The following is a 25629-nucleotide window of genomic DNA, read 5'->3' on the forward strand; positions in this document are numbered from 1 at the left end:
TCTGTGTGTGTGATATTTATGTCCCCCGTCATGATGATACAAAATAAATATCACAGAAATATTATACCGCTGCTGCTAACATTTGCAGATGAGACAAAGATCGGCAGCATGATAATTAATGATAAGTGCAGAGCAGTTATGCAGAGCCATCTGGATCTCTTTGTAAGCTGGGCCCAGTCACACAAAAAAGTGCGTTTTAACACAACCCCATACGAAGTTCTAGAATGCAGGCTGTGCCAGTTGACTGGGGACTGCACTCTGCAAAGCAGGGACTCTGGAGAGGATTTTGGGGTCAATGTGTGCAAATACCTGGGTGCAAGTTTCCAGGGAAAGCTGTGCCCAAAAAAGGCAAATATGAATGAGTATGTAAACAAGCTGGGGAGTCGAAGCCTCTGTATGTGGTACTGGTGAGAACGATACCTGACTCATAGTGTGGCCACTTCTGGCACCTCCATTTTTGTAAGTATGTTGAGGAATCGCAGATGATGCAGAGAAAAGTCACAAACATAATTTCAGGGCAGAGAAAATCTCACCTTACAGTGACAGATTTAAACAGCTGAGTTTATGTTGTGTATCCAAAAGGAAGACAGAGCAGTGTCTTAATCCCAGGGTGTATGTACCTTCCTGGGGAGAAACCACAGGTCCTAAAGGACTTTGTACAGGGAACATCAGAACAAGAGTCAGTGCCTGCAAGCTGAAGACAGATCAATGCTAATTAGAATGCAGGCACTGTTTTTGCAACAGTGAGGGTGATTAGCCACTAGAACAAACTACTGGGGAAGTGGTGGACATCTCAACTCTTCTTGTCCTCAGATCACAACTGGATGCCTCCCTGAAACATAGAATCCTAAGGCTGGAAGGGACCTCAGGAGGTCATCAGGTCCATTCCTCTGCTCAAAGCAGGACCAGAATCGTCTGAGACAGGGCTTTGTCAAGCTGGGACTTAAAAACCTCTAGGGATGGAGATTCCATCACCTCTCTAGGTAAAGCATTCCAGTGCTTCACCACCCTCCTGGGGAAACAGTTTTTCCTAATATGCAACCTAGATCTCTCTGGAAGAGACCTATCACCAAACAATATTTTCTGGACTCAGTTGCTGGCCTGTATGACACTGGAGGTCCCAGTACATGACCTCATGTCCCCTTCTGGCTTTAACCTCTATGACTCTAGTAAACTATATGTGAGCAGCAGCAATACTGCTTCAGAAATTACAGACCTAAATTGGATTTCAGGAAACAAACGTGTGACCAGATTTTCAGTTGGTTTGATGAACTACACGTGCAAATCCTGCTGTCTAGCACAAGTGCAAATACTTACACATGTAAACTGGCATGTCCACAAATTCTGCATGTTGAACATTAGATTGTGAGTCTACATTGACATCCATGATAATTGAAAGCTATTCAGCAAGAAGTTCAGTCCATATGTCTGGTCTGTATTACTCTGACATTGCATATTTCACAAAAGCTTGCATGTGTAGGTTGCTGTGTACCTAGAGATGGCTTTAATCTGAAGGTATGAACATGACAAAGGAAACCAAGGCAGCACCATTCATATTCATTGAGGATCTGGACACTGCTCTCTGCAATTGCATTAGCTCTTACCAAAAGATCTTCCCAGAGGTCGACCTGCCAGTCCCAGAGTGCACTGAATGCATATGTGTGTGACAAGCCATGGTGAAGACTTCACATAGGACTGCAAGGGAAGCAGAACTGAGGCTTATGCAGTGAATGTAGTGCGACAGATTAACTGGATTCCAGCATGTCAGTTTAAATGAGGGCTAAGTGACGGCAGGCTCAGTTAGGGATATGCCAGGTGTATTTTCTAGTTATGGGCTAAATTTGAAATCCATCTGCTACATCTCATAAGAACTGGGATTCCCAGGAACTGCTCTCTGAAATCACTGTGTCGCTCTTGAAGGAAGTTTAGTGTTAACGCTGTGATCAAAAAGAGCTGTGGCCAAAGCAGGAATGTCAAATTTGACCTGTTGGACTGCAGTTGTCGTTACCGGGTTTCTGAGTCAGGCAGAGATATTTGTGGAAAGTTTCAGTAAAAAAGCGTCATCTGGCTCCGAGAACCTTTTTCTCACAAGCAGATTTAACAAAAGAAATGCAAAACTATGTAAGAAATGCTAAGAGATCTTCTCACTGGGCTTTTGTGAGAGCCACTGCAACTGCTTTGTCACATCATGGAAAATCTTCACTTTAACTTCTTGGACCCATCAGGTCAGGCAAAAGACACAAAACCATGTGTAGGTGCTGGACTCCCAAAATGCACCAGGACATTGGACCGCAGTGTTTTCCAGATACATTACAATGTTGTGTTTTAAGTTTGGCAACAGCGACTAATGAAACAAATGGCAATAATATCATACCCAGGCACTCCTGCAGCTAGATTTCATCCACATGCATACATACTCACAAGCCCCACTGACTACAGTGGGAACTTCTGGCAGGATTTAGCACAAGAACAGAATGTTTCTTTCATATCATCTGCTGTTCAGCTCATTGTTCAGTTGTCTTCCTGCTTCTGCATGCATTGCCCAGGGTTTTCATCCCATTTCTTGCACAGGTTTTATGGAGCATGGAACTTCTGAGCAACTTCAAATAGACTTCAAAATGTAGTTAGTCTACGGAAAGTCCAGTAAACTTTGGAAGTCAGTCACAGGCGTCAGAATCTTTTGGCTTCCTGGAAGCCAGGAGCATGAACTCTTTATTCACTGGCCTGTACTTGTCAGCTCTTTTTGCCACAGGCCATCATGGGACTGGAAGTGCTGTGTCCTCAGCCAATTGATTGCCCACTCACCATCTGGGGAGGCTACCATAACTGCCACGCTGTTAAATGGCCTAACAGACACATTCTCTGTGTTTGGGCCGAGTACCTCTTCCCACTTTCTTTGCCAACATGTGGGCTTTCCATCTTCCCTGTTTTTAATTGTGTGTTTCCTTCAGCAATGATTTCTACCTTCTCTAACTGGTTGACACTGGGGTATCATGCTGCAGTAGAGAAAGAAACAGTTCTCCTCCGTGGGCTACTGATGCTCTCTGTGCACTTTCACTTTCCTCCCAACCTTTCAGACTCTTGGAAAGTTCAAATTCAGGGTGGTAAATTTTCTCCCTTCTGGCTCTGTTTAGAATTTGTGTGTTTTGAGGTTCCACACAGTCGCACAACTACACATCAGTGGAATCTTGCCTGATGAATGTTTGCAGGTCTAACGCTGGTGTCACAGCGTGGAGAGTCAGGCTCTGGCAGTACTTTTTATTTACACTTGGAATGGAACAAATTAAATTATTGTACTATACTTTCAAGTGCCCTTATACCCTCTAGCACTATATATTACAGTCTTCTCACATGTCACAATTCTTTAAACTTCTACTGTCCAAGCTCTTGGCAGGTGTCAAGTGATCAGTAAATAAGTCTTAATCTTCACTAATTGCATGGGCCTCTGGAAAAATCATTTGAAAAAGTCCCGAGCTTACATGTTGTCCATCTTTTATATGCCGTGCTATGCAAGTCCTCCGTGCCATGCTCTGCAAGGGAGGAGTCGCCACTCTGGCACCTCTTGCTGGTTGTCATGGGAATTAGCTCTGCTCACCAGCACACCCTCCTCTGGTGGTGCCTGGCTGCTGTTTCCTTTGGTCTGGGACCCACACCACTCCCAAGACTGCAGATTCTCTTTGATGACACTGCCCTTCAGCTGCTCCACACGCTGTGTTCCCAACCTGCCATCTCCCTCCCAGGCAATTGCAGTCCATTGTCTCAAGACCCCTTCCCAAGTGGCTCCAGCACCACTTTCTGCCCTTACCTCAGGGCTTCCCTAAAGGCCCTGGCAGACAGCCCAGAGCTCTCTAGCTCCCCAGTCCCTGCTTGCAGCACTGCTGTGTCAAAAATGCTGGTGCTACTTCCACCTGCTAGGAATCTGGTCTTCTGCCCTGCAGCTCCATCCTGCTACTCCTCAGCAGCCCTTCTTATAAGAGCCTGATGAGCCATTATTGACTGATCCTTTCAGCCCCTTTCTAACTGGCTACCACCAGCACCACCTCCGTCAGCTTTTAACTCCTTTTCTGCCAGTGAGGAACAGCTGCCCGGCCGTACCCATTAACTGGCAATTCGCATTCATCAGTGACCGAAACGATGGGGTCTCCTAGCTCCTGGTTTATTCTTCTAGAAAAAGAAATTTTCACGCTCCAGCCTGAATGTAACATTTCAAGTGACTCTTCCAGGGAATGTTCACTTTCATTTCGGAACCCAGACTCAGAGTCCCTTGATCCGAACTGCGATTTCAGCATTAATTCACTGTTAAGCACTTGCATGGGGCACGAGTGTTTCTCATAGTTGTAACCTTTTCTGAACAGTCTCCTCTGAGGTGTGCATCATGGTGAGAGGGGTGCGCTGAGAGGTCTTTCCAGCTCTTAATGTGGCCATGGCTTCATTATAGTGTCCAGTAGATCCAGTAGGAGGAGCTGGGCAGAGGGGCTGGGGGCTGTAGAAGTGAGGCCATAGGACCAAACCCAGTCTATTTGTAGTTCTCTTCTTTTGTTGGGAAGGAAGAATGAGCTTTTGCTTCAGGACCTCCTGGCAGTCGCTCAAGAATGAGTAGCACTTCTTTCTGTGAGGCTGTTGGTGGCTGGCCAGCCTGATTCTGGAGCTGCAGGTCTTATCACAGAAGGGGAAGGTGGTGGTAGCTGTTGGAAAGGCGCAGCGCAGTTTTTGCTGCTCTTTTTTCCTTCTCTGCCTCTCCTCGTCGGCACTGCAGCAGGACCTCTCAGATTGTGCCACCCCCTCACAGATTACCGCTTTGCACCGGGGATGGACCTGGCCACGGCTCTCCCAAACATTGCCAATGAAGCTGCACTTCAGGACCAGCACAGGGTTCTTCTCCCAGGTCTACTGCTTCTCTGTTCTGTGACCTTGCGCAAGACATTTCCCCTGCCTGTGACCCTGTTTCCCCAACCTCTCTTTGTCTGTCTTTGAGACCGTAAGATCTTTAGGACGCCCTCTGAGAGTGTCTCATGTGTAGCACTGGACCTCAGAGGTGACCTGGGATGCTGCCATAACACAGTCAATTCAACCAGTTCTGTCTCTTCCAGGAGCCATGAGAATGACTGCACCAGTGCAGAAGGAAACTCCAGATTGTCCTGCCCATCCAACAAGCTGCACAGTGTGTTGCGCTGCAGTCATTGGTGGGTTATCCACAGACACCCCCTCTCTCCCAGGTAGAGTAACTATTTTTTCTGGTTCCCTAAACTTTTCCAGAGCTTCTGGTAGGGCCCCTCACCCATTCACAATGCACAAATGGATTCCTCTGTACACTCAGCATCCTTGAAGATGCAGACTGCCCAGGAGAAATCAGAAGGACATGCAGGGGTGTAGCATTTGGATAAATCTAGCAGAAGAGAATGTCACAGAGTATATTAGATCTTCATCTTAGTATTCAGAAACAAATTTGGTTCCCTGTTTAAGCACAGAGTTGCCTTCTCACTGAGATATTTACTGTGCAAGAGACAAATTTCATTGTTACATCCCAAGATTTCTATAGAATAGGTCAGAGTGCAACTTAGGGCAGAGTTTAGCTGAAAGTGTTGACGTAGATGGACGCTCAGTGTCACCCTGTTACTGAGAATTGCTATGATTTGGTGAAATGAGGCACTGTAGCTCGGGCTGTGCTGCTCCTGAGGCAAGACAAACCATCAGCCTCGAGCTCTGACTGCAGAAAGTGGACCTCCAGCGGTGACACCACAGACTTGCTCCGGGAGGGTTGCTGCTGTGCACTAAAATCAAACATCCCAGACACCACTTAATCCTCAAAGGCTTTAAGCCTCCAGAATGCCTATTGGAACGTTGTGAGGATGGTGCCCAATGCTCTTCCCACTCATGTAGCCATTACTGATGGCAGACGCAGACCCCAGGTCTCTCTGTGTCAGCCATTAAAGCACAGGCGCAGCCTACCTTCCTGCTCACTGCCTGCGGCACCTGGCGTTCAAGTGGAGCAATTCCACAGAGACAGAGAGAAGCCAGGAGGCAAAGCGAGCGGTAGAGTATCATTAAAGGCAGCTGAATATGTAGGTCCTAAAATGGCAACACCTCTCCAAGTGCATTCACATAGGCATTTCTAGTGCAGCTTCTTACGGTGAGTCATAGAAATAAAATGGGACTTTGGAAGAAAGAGAAACAATTACAGAAGATATGAAATGTTCCGATTAAAGGAGTCTGATGTTTTTGTTATTCCCTTCCCCTTTCTCATAGGATGAGGGCAGCACAGAATAATAACGACTGACTTACTACATTGAAAGATAAAAGGAAGGGCTGTTACAGGTGAGACTGGAAGTTTGGAGAGCTATCTGGCTAAAGCTTTTGTAATTGTTGGATGGGGAATGAATGTAGAGGATGTAACCATATGCCAAATCCGTGCTGGCAAAGGTGTGGTTTTGCCAATGATGTGATTACACAGAATTGCTAATCTGCTTAAACTGTTCTTGCTGCCAGAACAAAGACAGCCTTGTGCTGAAAGATGGGTGTAAAATGCATACAGATGTCTAATAATATAAAAACAAATGACCTCTCTCCTTCTCTGGGAAGACCCAGGGCCAGGTAATTCAGAAACTGCAGACTGAGAAGGAAAAATACCAAAGCTGGGTAAGTGATGATAGAATAATGCACCAGTTACATACAATCAAAAGGATCAATGTGCTAAAAGACATTTGGGTAAAGACTGAATAATCTGCAATGTAGAAATATCCAAAAAAGCAAATTAAACGTGTCCCAAACAGGAGAAAGACCAGACCAGAAACTGAAGAATGGTATTGAAGAACCTGGCCAAAGGGTCGGAGAAAGTGGATGAGCTTCTCAGTGCTCCAGAAGGTGGGACGTGGTCCTATGTACTGTGGCAGACACAGACTGCATGCTACAAGAGTCTGGTAGAGGGCAAGTACACTGGGAGCTGGGTCAGTGTTTTTTTGTTCCCTGCCTAGGCTCAAAGAAAGTGCAGCCCAGCAGTCAGGGAAGACATTTGGGGCTTGTTATGAATCAGCCTACAGCAAAAGGCTAATCAGACACCTGCTGCCAGGTAAGGCCTCCTGGCTTCCTATAAAAGGTTTCCCCCCTCAGGCAGAAAGAAGAAGGAGATAAGGAGTGGACCAGGAAGTGAAGCTGGAGGACTGAGGGTCAGAAGCGAGAAGTGACTCAGCCAGGTACAGGGGGAAGTTGCAAGAAGGAAGCAGTGGGAGAAGTGGTCTAGAGTGGGGCTGCTGTGTTTGGGTTAGAGGAAAAGCCCCATCAGCTGCCTCTAATCTTGGGTTCCACCCAGAGCCCAGGGTTGTGGGTGGGCCTGGGCTTCCCACACCCTTTCCCTGGAAAGCCGCCAAAGTGGAAGGACAGGGGTGTCTGAACTTTCTGACGGGGTCTTGCTCGCCCCATCTTGTGACTTGCCCCATGATGAGAATACCTTGGTAGGCAGAGACCCTTGTATCTGGTACAACCCAAGGCAGTGAAAGAGCCACCCTGAGTCTCAGCGGCACTCAATAAAATTCTGCCAAGAAGAACAGAACCGCTATGGAGCCAACAAGACGCTGGTCACGCTACCTATGCCACCTTCACTTTTAGTATTTGTCTGGCATAAATGTGCCTCCAGGCACAGTAAGGGGCAGTAAGTCTACAATTGTATAAATAAAGACCAAAAATATTAAGCCTAAATAAGGTGGACTTGTTACCCAACTTTTTAATCTCAAATCTATTATATGAGATTTTGAAACCCTCCTTCCTAAGAATCCTGTATGATTATCACAGAAATTGTGTGAAAAATAAGGTGTTAGCTTTCAGGCATTTACAAACAGCCCCCACCCTCCTCATATAAGACATGGGAAAAGCATCTGGCTGTTAGCACAGAAAATGAGGTTTATGTGAAAGTCACATCTAAATATGAATTCTAAATGCCTGGTGGAAAGAAACACACACACACTACAAAATGTTCTGCTGTCCTCACTGTGTAACAAGCTGCTCTTCCAGAATGGCTCCTGATAGAAGATGTTGCTCACAGCAGTTGTTGCATTAATATTAGGGATTCTGAAAGCACTGTCACTTTAGCTGTGAGGTCAATGTGAGATGGCTTTAACCAACAGGAGCCTCAGCTCTGTGCTCAGGTGCTAAGCCACCTGACATGTGCAACTCTCCAGAAATGAAGCAATTATCCTCTCAGAAGCTCTTATCAGCCTCAACCAGCTCAGGATTCTGCCCAGGTAGGTCCTGCATTTGCTATTAGCCTTCCTCATGGCTGACACCTTGAATGTGAATGCTGAGTGAGGGTAGAAATAGAGTGTATTGCTATTCACAGCAGAGTGGAAAGCACAAGAGTGCTTTCCTTCAGCCCGAGCTGCACTTGAGAAGCAAGATGCGCAGGGAGAGTTCTGCCTAACACTGCATGTGACATTCCCGCCTCCCCTCTGTATCCAGGTGTAGCAGTATCAAAACACAAAGCAGTCACGTAGCACTTTAAAGATGAGCAAAATGGTTTATTAGGTGAGCTTTCGTGGGACAGACCCACTTCTTCAGACCATAGCCAGACCCGAACAGACTCAAGTGGGTCTGTCCCACGAAAGCTCACCTAATAAACTATTTTGCTAGTCTTTAAAGTGCTATTTGACTGCTTTGTGTTTTGATAGTGTATAGACTAGCACGGCTCCCTCTCTGTTTCTATTCAGGTGTAGCAGTGTACACAGTGATGACCCTACCCACTAACACCAGACTGGCCCAGAAGAGCCCAAAGAGACTTTAAATATGGGAATGTACCTTGGAGTGAAAGCCCTATGAGCTGCCCCCTGCTCCTGGCTTGTCCTGCACACATAGCAGTGGAGTGACTACAAGGTATTTCACTACACTGCCTTGGCCTGACCCGGGGGCCATCTAGGTACCAATAATTGTGAGCAGAGGGCTGTCAGCCTCATGGCACGAGCCAGATGTGGTTCCAAACTAGCAGCATACATGGTGCTGTCATCACTTTGCCAGTTGTCCTCTGTTGTGTGGAGGGTGGAGGAAAAAGGCTCTGATGAAGTAAAAAAGGTGCTGGCCAATCCTGTCAGTGAGGGCTCCTCCCCTCTGTTCATTCAGCCTCAGAGTCAGGTCCTCCGTGGTCTGGGACACCCCTGTGGCAGAAAGGAAATGGCTTTTTCTGTTCAGATCAGAATCTAGCCTCAGGGTCCTCTGGATCCATCACCGGCAGGGACTTTGTGGTGACTCGTGTGATGTGCTCAGGGCTGCAGGTGAAGGTAGAGCAGACAGGGCAGCATGTGCAGAATATAGCAAACACCCCTACCCTCCGCACCCCCCTCACAGAGGTGCTCCCAGGGGATGATTTCCTACAGCAACCTCTGCTGGCTGTAGTGTAATTCTAATGACTAGTTAAGGCCCAGATTCAAACCCCTAGGAATCTGCGGGGGGCAGGGCCTACCTAAGACATTCCCTGTCTGTCTGTGCCACCCACTGAGGCAGCTCAGAAATTGTCTGGCAAGGCCCTGGTGAAACTCAGGGGAGGGAACTGGAGATAAAATGACAGCCATGGAACGCCCCTCTGAGAAGTGAAATAGCCTGGCAGGAAAGCGCAGTCACCAGAGCTAGGGAATTAGCAGCCACCACAGCAGCCAACCAACCACAATATGTACATCCTGGCCAGGCTAGGAGAACGGAGTCACCACAGACGTCTCTGCCAGAATTACTTCATGCATGCAACACCGAGATTGGGAGCCCTAGAAATGACTTAGTTATTTGTGGGATTCTATCTTTTCCTAGTGCCCTGCATGAACTGCCTTTGCCAATATACCACGAATAAAAAAAAATAAAAAAGTGGTAGTAGTATTGGAAACCTGAGTAAGTAGCCTGAAACGAGTGCATCATGGGGGGTGTGGGAATGCAGGACAGTAGTAAATGGCCGCCGAGATTCTTCTGATGAGGTTCCCAGATGGTCTGCACTGGCCATGTGCATGGATATCTCATATCAGAAAGGAAGCCCGTAAAGCCCTATGCTAAGTGTGCTAAGTGGGAGAGGTGGTCTTGGGGACACACCCACCAGCATGAGGAGTTACTCCAAACTTGGGGTCCATGAGCCTTGAGTAGGTACAGCCTTTACCACTCCTTATCACTTTCCCCACAGGACTGATCTCCAAGGCTTTGTCTCTCAGCGCCAGGAGAGCGGTAGCACAGACATAGGCACGCAGAGCATGCGGCAGGGTGATTACTGTCCACCCTCATCATCTGCATGGTTCCGCAAGAGACAGGCCCAGTCTCACCCTGCATCTGCTTGGCTTCAGAGAGCCACAGCACCGCTCAACACAGGGCATTAGGAACTGCCTGGAGAAGCTCTGTGGCTCTAAGGAGCACTCGTGGTCTCTCCAGGGAGCATTGTTCAAGATCACACACATGTTTTGCTGGTTATTGAAGCTGGACTCCTGGAAAGGCACACAGCAGAGACAGAAGGGGTCAGCTGAGTGGCCTGCCAAAGGCCTGCAGGCTCTATGGCTCCTTGTACATCTCCTGGAGCTTTTCAACCAAGAAAAATGACTATTCCAGTAAATATTCCTTGTGGCGGAAGGAGGCAAAGCAAGGGTTGAAGATAACACCCAAAGACACTGTGAAAGGTCACACAGCTGATTTTGTTGTTTCCTTTTCTATGTCCAGAAGAGGGAACACAGTGAGTTAACACTGTACAGCCTGCATACACAGCCCAGGAAAGTCACAGCTGCTTCCTTTTATCAGACATGGAATATGTGTATCATTCTCTTTGAAGAGAGCGAGGAAAACAAATGCTTCCCAACTCTGAGATCAGTCCTCCACCACCAACTGAAACTGCCTGGAAAGTAAGCATGGTGGAAGCATCCACCAGGAACAAGCATTGAAGCATCCTTGGGGAATTCCTGATGGGTCCTAGCTGGTACCAGAGTCATACTACGTATGCCTTGATTATTCTTAAGGATTCGTGTACATTCACTCACACAGAGCTGCATTCTCATCACACATTTTTTTTTCCTGGTGTAAAGAGTATCGCTCAAAATTCCAGTGTCACTCCAGTACACAGAGACGAAGAGCGAGAGAGAATTTGAAAACAAAATTGAGTGAATATAAAATGCAGAGTCGCTGCTTTGTAAACCTGCCTGGAAAAATAGTGAATGTAACAATAGCATGAGCACTGAGCTTAAGAATTATCAGGAGGTCATGGTAGTAGTTCTAGAAACCCACTTTAGAGGTGATATTAAGGTTGATCTGCTCCTTGAGGCAGAAAGAACATTGGAAATAACTTTGGCTCAAGAGCATGTATTTATATATGAATTTATGCAGTGCCTAGCAGCAGTCCCTCTGTGCCATGCAAGAATAAAAAACTGACAATGCAATGTTTTCAAGAAAAAAATGGAAACAAACACCAGAAGAATGTTATGCTTTTGACAATCATTTTCAGGAAAATTCTCTCTTTTTGACAAAGAGCTTCAATTTTCTTTTTCCTGTTTTTCATTTAAAAACCCATGATACTGTGAGCAATTTCATTTCCAGCCATGTTGGTTTAGAACAACTTCGTAATGACAAGGTGGCCTACAGGAGACTGGACTGCATGATCCAGGAGGTCCCTCTGAGACCAATGATAAAAACATTTCAACCCACTTTTGTTTCCAGTGGTCAGTGGAGGGATCAGCAGCATCAGCATGGAGAAGACCAAGTCTATATTGGAGCATCAAGGGCCTGGTCCATGAGGCGCAGAGGACAGTTGCTGTCCAGTCCATGATGGTAGAACTAGTCCATTGCACAGAAAGCGGATATTGTCTCCCTGCAGAATAGGGAGCTTGGCCTCATGCCAAGGCTTGACAACACCTTGGTAATCTGTGGTTCAATACCCTGGTCTCTGGGCAGGTCGAAGCATTGTTGGGCTCCCTGAGGGCCATGTGTGCCTTCCCACTCTCCCCATATCTTGTTTTTCCAGGGTGGCATGAGAGCTAAATGCTTTTCATTCACCTGCTTAGTTCTTCCAAGCAATTGGACATCTTGGCCATGGTGGAAGTTCCCTTGGCAGAGAACGACCCAAAGCTGAGTGACACGCGTACTGGCAGCCCCACATGAGAAAGAGGAAGGAGAAGGCACAGCACCACTAATGTCTTCACTTAGGAGGCACTTTCTGCTCATGGATTCCAAAGAAGATGGAGAGAAGCTGTTTTCAGCGGTGATGGGTGAAAGAACAATGAGCAATGATCTCATATTGCAGTAGGGGAGGTCTAAGTTGGATCTTAGGAAAAACTATTTCACTAGGAGGGTGGTGAAGAACTTGAATGGGTTCCTGAGAGTTGGTGGAATCTCCATCCCTAGAGGCTTTTCAATCCCAGCTTGACACATCCCCGGCTGGGATGATTTAGTTGGGATCGGTCTTGCTTTGGATTCTATGGTTCTATGAAATGTAGGCCACAGTTTGCAAAAGTACAGGAAGGTCTGACTAGAAGCGCCCATGGCCAGGGCTATCTGTCCCAAGACAAGCACAGGAGACCAGAGCAGCATTACACCCATCTCATAGGACCAAGGTTATTGAGTCCAGTCCCCTGCACTTACAACAGAACCTATCACAGTCCCTGACACATTTCTTCTTTTAAGCTTGTGGGCCCCAGATCCCTAAATGCCACCTCAAGGGTCGAGCTCACAATCCTGGGTTTAGCAGGCCAGTGCTCAAACTACTGAGCTATCTCACCCCACTTTGTACAAAAAAACTTCACTTCAAATTCCCCTGTTCTCTAGCTCATCTCTGTTCTCATAGTTGCTGGCTGTTAAGGCCTTCTTTCCCAGGTCTGTCCTACTCCCTTGTTAACTGCAGGGGTGTGTGTGTGTTGGGGTGGGGGGATTGATCTCCATGCTGATTGAGGCTGATCAAGCATGATTCAAGGAACAAGGTTCAGACAGTCCCCAGAAACACAATCCCAAGTGACTCAGTAACTGAAATAACCTGAAAGAGAGAAAAAAAAATATCCCACAAAGAACCAAGCAGTTTCACTCATCCCAAGATCAGTACTCACATCTGGTTTGTTCAGCAGGAGATATCCTTCTCAACCTCCCATGTTTCTTGTTCCTGTTCTCTGGCTCCCTGGTACATAACACAGCTCAAATACAGGGCCCCGAAAACACCATATCTGCTTGGTTTAGGAGGTGATATTAGGGAAGTTTAAACAGAAAGGTTGTCTTTCTGGTGCCTTCCTCGGGTAGTCTTACTTGTTGCTCTTTCATTAAGGCATGAACACAGCCATGCATTCATGTTCTGAAATAAAATTATATAAAATGTCCAGGATTTCTTCTAACTCATTAAAACAAAACTAAAGGTATGTCTACACTACAAAACAAGGTTGAATTTATTAAAATGAAATTTATTACACTGGATTTTATGAAGTGAAAGTTGTGTCTGCAACTGCCCACAAAGTCAACCTACTCTGCCCCCACTCCTCACCAAAGTTTGACTGTTGCAGCAGTGCATTGTGGGAACCTATCCCACAGTTCCTTCAGCTCTGTTGCATTCTGGGTTTTTGCTGCTGCATTATGGGAAAAAATTCACCACAAGTGGTTGTGAAAGTGTAATGTCATCTACCCACACTGCATTGCCATCAAGCAAACGACCATTTTGAAGACATCTCCCCAGTGAGATATTGTTTGAGTCACCTGCATCGCAGACCTTTTAACCAAATATGTGCTGATAGGACCCACCACCATCTTCCCAGCCTGAATTGCCTTCATTCCCCTCCCTTTGAAGCCAAACGGCCAATTTTCAGAAGGAAATTAGGAAAAGTGGGGAATCCCACAGGGCACTGGCGTCCAGGGGTTAGCCTCACTCAGAAGAAGAAGAGAAGGAAAGACAGAGCGCCTCACTTTCTAGTGGTTAGTCTCCCTTCCCCCGTTGAAAATCACTCATCCCCTTCCCTTTTCTGACTGTGCCATGCTAACAAGAACCTCACTGGTCAATCTGGGCAAAGAGCAGCTGTACATTTTCTGAGCTCAGTATGGCTTTGCACGTGTGTTCCCCCCTCAAGGAATACTCTGCCTGCAAGTAGCAATGGTACCTTTCCTATTCCTGCTGTGCCATGCTAAAAGGAACCTCTCTGGTCCCTTGGGGAGAGAACACCAATTTGTGCAGCAAACAGGACACCACAGAGAATGTGCAGCTCCCCAGAGCCACACGCTTTGGGAAGTAGGGATGGGAGATGGAGGGGCAGCCCACAAATCTGCATTGGCCAGGGCTGGCCCCCCAGTCCTGTGGAGTCATGGGAACAAGGGGGTTGTGAGTCTCCCAGTAGCATAATGCAGATACCAAGCCAGCCAGCCCCCAAAAACTTTGCCACAGGGGAAGACTTCCCCTGGTGACAGCCAGCCCCAAAATCTTTCCAACCTTTGAAGCCTTCATGGTGGGAGCCAGGACATGCTGCTGTCTGGAAGCATGGACCACACAGTGCTTCAGCCGCTTGTTTTTATTGGGTGGTGAGCTAGCCATGTGGTGTGGTTGGACGGGGGATGGACCCCTGATTGCATGGTGCCTGTAAGGGAGGGGTCTGCCCCGACACAAATGTGAAACGCGGAAAAGAAGTGTCTCAGCCTCTCATACAAGTGTGACCCCCACAGCTAAGCTGCCACATGGTGCACTGGGGTCGGGGCTAGCCTGCAAGATGAAATGAGTCCATGGCTCTCCTGATGGTTCTATGCTGGAGCTCTGTAAGGTAGCTACATGTGATCACCACTCTGATCATAAACAAATGCATTCTAAATGCTGGGCTCCTGTTTCTTGCTTTCTGCTTATCTGGAGCAAAGACATGAAAGGACACCTCAATGGGCATTGTGGGAGAGCTTCCAGAGCTAATAAAACTGATTATAACCCCGGTTAATCTGCATTGTTTTAGGTCAACATTGCAACTCGGATTTTTCAAGTAACTTCGTTGGGAAGTCAGCAGTACAGAAGTTGGCATTACAGCCACTTAGAATCAACTTATTGGCTGCTGGGGTGTAGATGGAAAGCTAATAAAATTAACCATAGAGCCTTAAATTTGACTATATCTCCTAGTGTAGACCAGGACTAAGATAGAATAAAAGGAAAGAATAGGACATTTGAGACAATGGGGCCCTGAGCTCTTCAGGTCTTGCAGTTCTATTTCCTCTTGTGGAGTAGGAGCTGGGTCTACGTCAAGGCATCTCATCTGATGTTACCGGTAGAGTGTCTCTAGCAGGCTTCCTTTGGATGTGAGGAAAGGTAGTTCAAGGGATGGAGTGGCCCATATGTTGATGGCTTGTTAGCCAGTCTCACATCAGGTGGCTTGTTGACTGGAAAGTGAGGGCTCTCTGCTTTACCATTGATGTTTCCCAATCTTTGCTTACTCACCTCCCAGCATTGCCTTTCAAGATCTGCAGTGAAATCAGGTCTGAAGCCTCCTTGGGAGCAATGTAGCTTGGTCCAATCTGGTTTGAATAGGTCATTTTTCACTAGCAGCCATGTTGGGGAAAGTTATGGTTAGCCCAATAACAGTGTACATAGTCAATGTTTTACCTTTCCCAGAGAGTGTAAGAATGTGATTTTCCTACCCTCCCCAGTATAGAAAACACAGAAAACAAGACCACATCTGTGAAGATGATATGTCCTTAGATACATGAAATGGTTGTGACTGGAGATGCTGGGTAGGTCCACACGGCAGCAAACTCCACAGCCCCAAGTCACAGAACAAAGGCCAATGGACCTGAACATGCATGGCTCTGGCTGCAGGGCTAACAATTGCAGGGTACACTTGCAGCCTTGCAGTGGAACCTCATGCTCTCACAGCGTGGTCTCCAACCAAAGCCTACATGTGTACATTGCAATTTGTAGCCCTATAGCCACAGTCAGATCCCATGATCACCAGTTTAAGGGATGTTCAATACCAAATTCTGAACAAATAATTGATCCTAGCAAGAACCAACTATTCAACATTCACCCATCAGCAACATTCAAAATAAAGGTGGTCATTTTACAAGAAATACCTTCTTTCTCCTTGTTCACAAGACCATTGACAGTACCCATCTGAAACAGGGCTGTTAGACAAGCGCATACCTTTGCAACATTTCACCTTGAGAGAGAACAATTACTACCTGGGTTTCATCTTCAGCTAACCTCAGCAGACAAATCTTGGTTGTGCTTTCACTGCACACAGGAGATCCTGTCATCACATTTCTAATAGGGTGGACTGTGTCAGAGGGTTCTGAAAGAACATCCCTCATTGCCTGCATGTAGAGATGAAAGCACTCCACCCCTCAGCATTGTAGTCAGAGGGTGAAGGGTTATTTTAAATGGCTACAGTCAGGTTTAAGCCTACTATTTATCATGTATGAGGGATGGTGCTACAGCTGGGTTCCCACATACGAAATGCTGGCACTTGAGGTGATGGAAGCGTAGGAAAAAGAGTCAAATGAGTTTTCATATATTCAGTTCATGAGCAGGAAGGTTACCTAGGACCTCTGCCTCTAGCAAGCCTCAGGATCCTGTGGGCAGGAGGTGGGTATATCCAGGAGACTGCAGCTCCATTTGTCAGCTGGCCCAGCTTGGGGCAAGAGCTGTGTTTTGCACTGGTTAGACTAATGGGTGAGAATACTACGTGCCTTGCAGTTCACATGTTTAGGGAATGTAATTTGCCTAAAATCAGCAGAAACTGTGTGTCTGGAGGATCAGTGAAATATGATGTCTTTTCTGGAAACAAAATACCACAGGATGCAAACACCTGAGACAAGGCTGATGCATTCGTCCTGCAGTTTGTCAGCCTCCGATGGAAGAAAGAGATGTGCTGTGCTCATTTCAGTATTCTCTCTTCCTTCCAAGCACACTCTCTGTGTGTGTCCCTCACCCTCTTTCGTTATTCCTAACAACCAAAGAGGAAGTTTGGGAGCAAACAGTATTCAGATGGAAGCTGAATATTTAATGATCGGATGAAGGGAATAATAATGAATTAAGCAAATTTCCTGTAAAGAAATTCAAAGCTTGGCTGGCTTCCCTTCAGGTTCCGAGGCTCTCCCTGCTGAGTGCCGTAGGGAAATAGGACAGTGGTTGATAAATATATTCCTGTCTAATGCAGAAAGGTGCAGGAATGACACATTCCACCTGCGCCTTCTGGCACGGCTGTGACCGTGCGACATTTCAGCATCAGCAACAGAGCATTCGTGGAACTGAGTGGTCAGCTCCTGTGAAACAGGATTGTTATCCAGTGTGATCTTCATTAACGAGCTGGGAAAGGGACCGAGCAGTGTGATGTGAACGTTTCCAGATGACACAAATTTATTTAGGTCACTCAAAATCAGAGCAGACTGTGGAAGTTCAGAGGAACCTAATGAAGTGGCAAGCAAAAGTCAGTGTTGGAAACTGGAAAGTAAAGCACATTGTGCAGAAAGACTTGAGTGTTTCTGACATGCTTCTGGGCTCTAACTTAAAGGCAGCCTCCCAAATGAAACAGAGCTGGTGTGGGCAGTGCAAAGGAGAGCACAGCACAGCAGTGACCAAAAGCATACAACATACTAGGGTGTTGAAAGAATATACAGAAAGATAATCCTGACACTATTAAAACATCATTCGCTTACCATGCTAACAAAATGATTCAGTGAGTCAGGGGAGCACCTTCACCACTGCAGGAATACTTTGTCCAGTTTTGATAGCCACAGTTCCAGGAGGACATTGCTGTATCAGGGAAGGTTCAGAGAAGAGCTGTGAGAATGAGTAAAAGATTAGAAAACCTTCTGGACAGCGATGGACTCAAAGGGCTTTGTCTCTTTAACTCAAACCAGAGAAGACTGATGGGATGGCTTGACTGTAGTCTGTAAGTACCTATGTCAGGAACACATCTTGAATAAGGTGAGAACAGTAAAACCTGTCCGGGTGGCTAAGAGTTACAGCTGTACACATTCAGACTTGAAATATGGTATTCCTTTGTATGAGTGCAAGCGATTCACCCTTGGAACAATTTACCGAAGATCATGGTAGGCTTTCCATCACTCACAGTTTTTACAGCACGCTAGGATTTTCTTTATTGCTCAGCTCTCAGGATTGTTTGAGAAAGTCCTGTGAACTCTGCTCAACAGGAGGCCAGACTAGGGTATTACACTTGTCTCTTTTAGCTTTATAATCTGTGTATCTATTAGTATGTGTTCAGCTCTGGCAGGTCCATCTCACACCTGCCATGATATACAGGCAAGGGCCCTGGAGATGGGGGATGGCAATGGAATGACTGCTCTCTATGAGGAGCTATTATAAAGACTGGATGGGGGCAGTTTAAGAGATGGCATGGCTCTAAACATGACAAATAGGTAAATCAGATGCATCCATTTCATGTTCACATATGCCACCGAAGCATAAAACTCACAGATGAGACACTTCTCTTGCTAATTCAGGTTAACCTGGGGAACGCATCTCCATAGGAGAGTCTCAGGGACAAGTGTTCAGAAAGTGGTATGATCCTATATGGCTAATGAGATCCCTCAGTTACCTTAGAGAAGAAATTGTTGTTGGTGTTGTTTTGAAGAACAATGAAGCTCCTGTACAGTGCAAACCAGTCATTACAGACAATGGAAGAAACTTCCCATAGGAATTTAACTGGCCTCCAGGGGGCTTCTTGCACCTTCCTCTAGTCTAAGTCAAGGAGTCTCAGGCTGTTTGGTGGGGTGCCCCAGCTGTGATGACCCCACTGCCCTAAAAGTGACCCTTTGTTCCCACAGTGTCACCTTTGGAGCTGTGTGCCTGGCTAGCCACTGCTGCTCCCTGAGTGCCCAGCTCGGAAGGCAGTGCAGTTGGAAGGGAGATAATACACTCATTTTCTTTCCATTCGGGATCCTCAGGCTGAGAAGCACTGGTCTAGCAATTCTCATTCTGGCCACATGGACAAAGGGGAAAGGAATTCAGGAGAACTGGCAGTATTTTAAAGAAGTCTTACTGAGAGCACAGGAACAAAACATCCCACTGCGTAGGAAGACATGCAAATATGGTAGGCAACCAGCTTGGCTTAACAGGGAAATCCTTGGTCAGCTTAAACTCAAAAACGATGAATATAAGAAGTGGAAATGTGGACAGTTGACTAAGGAGGAGTATAAATATATGGTTGGAGAATGCCAGGGAGTAATCAGGAAAGCGAAAGCACAATTGGAACTGCAGCTGGCAGGGGATGTGAAGGGTAACAAGAAGGGTTTCTACAGGCATGTTAACAATGGGGCTATGTCTACACTAGCCAAAAACTTCGAAAAGGCCATGCAAATGGCCGTTTCGAAGTTTACTAATGAAGCACTGAAATACATATTCGGTGCTCCATTAGCATGCGGGCGGCCGCGGCACTTAGAAATGGACGTGGGTCGCCACCGCGCGGCTCGTCCCGACGGGGCTCCTTTTCGAAAGGACCCCGCCTATTTCAAAGTCCCCTTATCCCCATCTGCTCATAGGAATAAGGGGACTTCGAAGTAGGTGGGGGCCATTTTGAAATTTTTGGCTAGTGCAGACATAGCCCCATTGTTAACATGCCTGTAGAAACCCCCATGCTAATGAGGTGCTGAATATGTATTTCAGCGTTTCATTAGTAAAGTTTGAAATGGTCATTTGCATGGCCATTTTGAAGTTTGGGGCTAGTGTAGACATAGCCTAAGAGGGTTATCAGGGGAGGTGTGGGGCCATTACTGAAAGAGAGGGGTAACCTAGTGACAGATGATATAATAAAAGCTGAAGTACTCTATGCTTTTTTTGGCTCAGTCTTCATGGACAAGGACAGCTCCCACACTACAGTGCTAGACAGTGTAGTATGGGAAAGTGGAAGGCAGCCATCAGTGGGGAAATAATGAGTGAAGACCTACTTAGAACCACTAGACGTACACAAATCCACAGGTCTGGATGTAATGCACCCAAGGGTACTGAGGGAATTGGCAGACATCATTGCTGAGCCTTTGGCCGCTATCTTTGAAGATTCTTGGAGATAGGGAGAGAGCCTGGATGATTGGAAAAGGCAAACATAGTGTTCATCTTTTAAAAAGGAAAGAAGGACAATCCAGGGGACTATAGACCTGTCAGCCTTACCTCAGTACCAGGGAAAATAATGGAGGGTATCCTCAGGGTATCCATTTTGGATCACTTGGAAGAGCAGAAAGAGATCAAAAATAATCAACATGGATTCACCAAAGGCAAGTCCTGCCCAATCAATCTGATTAGCTTCTATGATGAGGTAACAGGATCTGTGGACATGGGGTAAACAGTGGATGTGATATACCTTGACTTCAGCAGAGTTTTTGATTCAGTCTTCCACAACATTCTTGCCCATAAGTTAAGGAAGTATCGATTGGATACATGGGCTGTAAAATGGATAAAAAGCTGGCTTGACAGTTGGGCCCAACAGGTAATAATTAATGGCTAAATATCGGGATGGTAGTCGGTTTCAAGTGGAGCGCTGCAAGGCTCAGTTCTGGGGCCGGTGTTCAACATCTTTATTAATGACCTGGATGAGGGACTAGATTGCACTCTCAGCAAATTTGCGGATGACACCAAGCTATGGGGCGAGGTAAATATGTTGGAGGGTAGAGAGAGGATCCAGAGTGACCTGGATAAACTGGAGGGTTGGGCAAAAAAAAAAAAAAAATCTGATGCGGTTCAACAAGGAGAAGTGCTGAGTCCTGCACTTGGAACAGAAGAATCCCAGTCATTGTTATAGGCTCGGGACCGACTGGCTAAGTAGCAGTACAGTGGAAAGGGACCGAGGGATTATGCTGGATGAAAGGTTAGATATGAGTCAACAATGTGCCCTTGCAGCCAAGAAGGCCAAAAGCATATTGGGTGCATTAGGAGGAGCATTTCCAGCAGATCTAGACAGCTTGTTTTTCCCTCTACTCAGCACTGGTGAGGCCACATCTGGAGCGCAGTGTTCAATTCTGGAGCCTCCAGTATAGAAATGATGTGGATATGCTGAAGCAGGTTCAGTGGAGGGAAAGGAAAATGATTCAATGGCTGGAGCACATGACCTATGATGAGCAGCTGAGGGATTTGGCCTTGTGTAGTTGAAGAAGAGGAGGATGAGGGGTGATTTAATAGCAGCCTTCAACTTCCTGAAGGGGAGCTCTAAAGAGGATGAAGAGAAATTTTGTCAGTGGTGACAGCAGAACAAGGAGCAATGGTCTGAAGTTAAAGGAGGAGAGGAGTAAGATGGATATTAGAAAAACATAGATGGGGCTACTATAAGGTGGTTGCAAAACTGTCTGGATAACTGTACTCAGAGAGTACTTATTAATGGTTCTCAGTCTTGCCGGAAAGGTATAAAAAGCAGGGTTCCGCAGTGGTCTGTATTGGGACCGGTTCTGTTCAATATCTTCATCAATGATTTAGATATTGGCATAGAATTATACTTAGTAATGTTGCAGATGATACCAAGCTAGGAGGGGTTGCAACTGCTTTGGAGGATAGGGTCAAAATTCAAAATGATCTGGACAAACTGGAGAAATGGTCTGAAGTAAACAGGATGAGTTTAATAAAGACACATGCAAAATGCTCCACTTAGGAAGGAACAATCAGTTTCACACATACAGAATGGGAAGCGTCTATCTAGGAAGGACTATGGCTGAAAGGGATCTAGGGGTTATAGTGGACCACAAGTTAAATAAGAGTCAACAGTGTGATTCTGTTGCAAGAAAAGCAAACATGATTCTGGGCTGCATTAACAAGTGTATTGTGAGCAAGACACGAGAAGTCATTCTTCCTCTCTACTCTGCATTGGTTAGGCCTCAGTTGGAGTACTGTGTCCAGCTCTGGGCTCCACATTTCAAGAAAGATGTGGAGAAATTGGAAAGGGTCCAGAAAAGAGCAACAAGAATGATCAAAGGTCTAGAGAGCATGACCTATGAAGAAAGCCTGAAAAAATTGGGCTAGTTTAGTTTAGAAAAAAGAAGGTTAAGGGGGACATGATAGTGGTTTTCATGTATCTAAAAGGGTGTCATAAGGAGGAGGGAGGAAACTTGTTCTTCTTGGCCTCTGAGGATAGAACAAGAAGCAATGGGCTTAAACTGCAAAAAGGGAGATTTAGGTTGGACATTAGGAAAAAGTTCCTAACCGTCAGGGTGGTCAAACAGTGGAATAAATTGCCAAGGGAAGTTGTGGTATTTCCATCTCTGGAGATATTTATGAACAGGTTAGATAAATGTCTGTCAGGGATGGTCTAGACAGTACTTGGTCCTGCCATGAGGGCAGGGGGCTGGACTCAATGACCTCTCAAGGTACCTTTCAGTCCTAGCACTCTATGATTCTATGATATTAGGAAAAACTACTTCACCAGGAGGGAGGTGAAGCACTGGAATATGTTGCCTAGAGAGGTGGCGGAATCTTCATCCCTAGAGGCTTTAAAGTTCCAGCTTGACAAGGTCCTGAATGGAATGACTTAGTTGAGGTTGAGCTTGCTGGAAGCAGAGGGCTGGACTCGATGAGCTCCTGAGATCCCTTCCAGCCCTATGAGTCTATGATTTTCTGAGCTGGGGGTATGAACCGGCCCAGTAATTCCTACAAACTGAATGACACAAAACCACAATAGGGTTTGTATACAAGTTACAGATGTGCTACACAATTTCTTCTTACAAAGTAACATTCATTTATACCACAGTTATATGGGTGAGTGTAATCCCAACCTGCCCTTGCATCTTAAGTGTGTGTATGTGATTTTAAATGAGTCTGAAATTGCCCATCTGGGTTCGCTGGAGAAAGCTTATGTCATTTTCTTTTTAGCACCCATGCCAGTGACCACGGGAATAGCTACACCTCCACCCAGACGTCCCAAAGAGAATGTCAGCAGAGACCCTTCACTACTGGGACCTCAGAGGAATCTAAACCCCCAGACTGCTTATTGGAAACCCAGCCGGGGGACTAGAGAAGGTGCATTCAATAGGGAGGAAGGAACATTTCTGAATCTCATTACTGTTTAATCCCATGGAAAGCAAACAATGTGTTCTGCCATATTAGTTCAGAATTGTCTTCTAAAGTGATAGAAGAAACAATAAACATAACTGTAACCAAGAGCAAGGCACAATTCCTCATCACCCCCCTCCTGAGGCAGCCAGGCTCTGACTGGCTTTAATGAGAGGTTGATTTGATTGAGCAAGGCACAAGTGAAGACTGAGGAGGCACGCAAATACACAGGAAATTATGAATGGAGCAGAGCAGAGCAGAAAGGGCAGTAATTATTGAAGTTCATCTCCACGTTTCTCGCTGCCTCTTCTGCTGCACCAGGAGGGCCAGGGAGTACTATCTCATTAGAGAGAGAAGTTCAGTGTCTGGAATCCCTGGAATTTACATCTCTGTGACTCAGAACAGGATTTGGCCCCAAATCCTTGGCAATGACTGTTGATTCCCTTTGTGCAGGTCAGGTCCCTGCCCACTGCCTGTTCTGCACAGCCACATTAATTGCACAGTCATGCTTCAGGTGCATTCCCTCTGTTATTTAATTACCATCCCCAACTGACAGGCACGTGAAAGAAGAATTATAAAGTAGTGGCATGTCTGTAACATTCAGTGTGCCTATTCTCCTGAGCCAGCAACTGCAGCGGCCTCAACTGGTTTAATAACGGATTTTTGGTTTTGCTGACAAATATAAAAAAAAGAAAATCCAGTATTGGGGGGATTTGGAAAAAAAAATAAAAATAAAAAAAATAAAAACCCTAAACGTGTAAAAAGTCCAGTTTAAAATTAAACTGTTTGTTTCAATTTTTTTTAAAGTTTTAAAACTAAGAGGACAGTTCGTTTCCATGGAAAGTCATTTTGAAATGAAAAGTCAAAACATCTCAGAACTCAAAAGGAAACTTTTGATTCAGAAGATTTCGGTTCTTTCCCGGATGAACGCCTCTTTTGCTGGAAATGGACGGAATACACAACATGCTTTGGGAGACTCACCCCTGCATTTCTGTCCATCAGCGGGGGTCTGGGGAGCCAAGGTGCCAGAGTGTGGGCTCAGGTGAGCTCCCAGTGGTGAGTGGGGAGCCAGAAGCCCAGACGCCTAGGTCAGAAGGGGGAACTGGGAGAGCTAGCAGCAGCCTGACTTGGAAGGGGGAGCTGGGACCCGGAGGCAGCTGTGCTCCAGCTGGAGTGCCCCTCCTCCTCATCTCCCTGTGTGACAACTAAGCTGTAAGTTGGCTTTCTTGTGAATTTCATAGCGCCAGGAAGAGCTGATGTCAGTAACCACACAGGGACAGTGTCACACCCTAAGGACACCAATGAACGCCCTGCACTTCCCCTGGAGGTGGAGCTATTATGACCGTGTTTGAGGTCCTTGCTCTGGTGGGAGCAGCACTGTGCTGTGGCCACTCACCTTCTTTGGATGAGGTAAGCTGCCTTACCCCACCCTGACAGTCTGACCTCAGGTAATGGTAGGCCCATTGGTAGGTGGAGTGAAGTAGAGTCTGGAACCCCTTGGCCCCATGCTGAGTGCCTCCCAGCCAGAGCAGAGCATCTGACCCCTTATTTGTGTGGACAAAAGGATGCAGGGAAATGTATACATTCAAAAGGTGATGTAGGTTAAAACACGCACAGTCTGATGATTAGTTATTGTTCTGTGTGGCTGGACTGGTTGTTTAAACTTACTGTTCTGGGAATGAAAGGGAAAGCAATTTCTCCTTTGATAGAAACTGAGGATACTCATGCACATGCCTGATTGTGAGTATGCACACAAACTCCGCCAGGTTTGTGTGCTTCTGTTGCACTCAGAAGTGGCAGCATTCAGCTGGCACACTGATTCCCAGAGCTGTTTTGACACCAATCAGTGATGAGGAGACATAAACAAATATGTTTCAGCCTGACAAGGTGCAACATAAACTTAGATTGTTAAGTAAAGTTGTCATGAACATTTTGGCTTTCTTTAAGACATAGGAGAATATGATTGTCATTGTTTCAAATACAAAAGGACAAGTGCGATAGGAAAGAAATCTCCTCAAACTTCTTGTAAACTGAGAACTGTAATGTCTTCCCAATATCCTGTTCATTTTTGTTCCCTGCGAACCCTCAGTTCTCTTTTCTTTGTGGCTGGAAGACATGTAATCTTCCTGTCTATCCTGTTTTATCATGATGCATGCAGAGAAAATAAAACCTTGTCAATCTAATTGCTATTGCTCCAGTTTATGGTACAATGGCTAGTTGGTGGGGACACCACCTGCGTTTGCAAGGTTAAGAAATGTTTGCCTGTGGTTGGAAGTGGTTTTGCCAAGTGATTTCCAAAGCTATTTCTACCAATGTGTGTCAAACAGGTTCTTACCTCTCACACGTGGACAGGCCACTGGCCGATCCCTCGGTAGGCATTTATCTCTGTACACGGAGTGCTCAGTGAAGGGAAGTGGAGAGCAAAGGCTGTCTGTTGACCCCAGCTAAACCCAGCTGAGCATGGGATACTCTCGGACGGCCAGTGGTGGCTGTCCAGCAGTGCCAAGCCTGTGCTGTAGTTCTGTCACTAATTCCCAGAAGCCATCCAGATTTACAACTCACCTTCTCAGACCTACAGGTCGGCTTGCTCTCAGAGCAACAGCGAGATGCGAGCAGAGTGGATCACATACTGTGCCTATGGCTGGCAAGGGGTGACAGACCCTTGCCGGAGTCCTTATGTTGTGCCTTCTCCTGTGTTGTTTACAATCAGC

Source organism: Carettochelys insculpta, chromosome 6 (assembly GCF_033958435.1).
Source record: "Carettochelys insculpta isolate YL-2023 chromosome 6, ASM3395843v1, whole genome shotgun sequence".
In the NCBI taxonomy this organism is placed as follows: Eukaryota; Metazoa; Chordata; order Testudines; family Carettochelyidae; genus Carettochelys; species Carettochelys insculpta.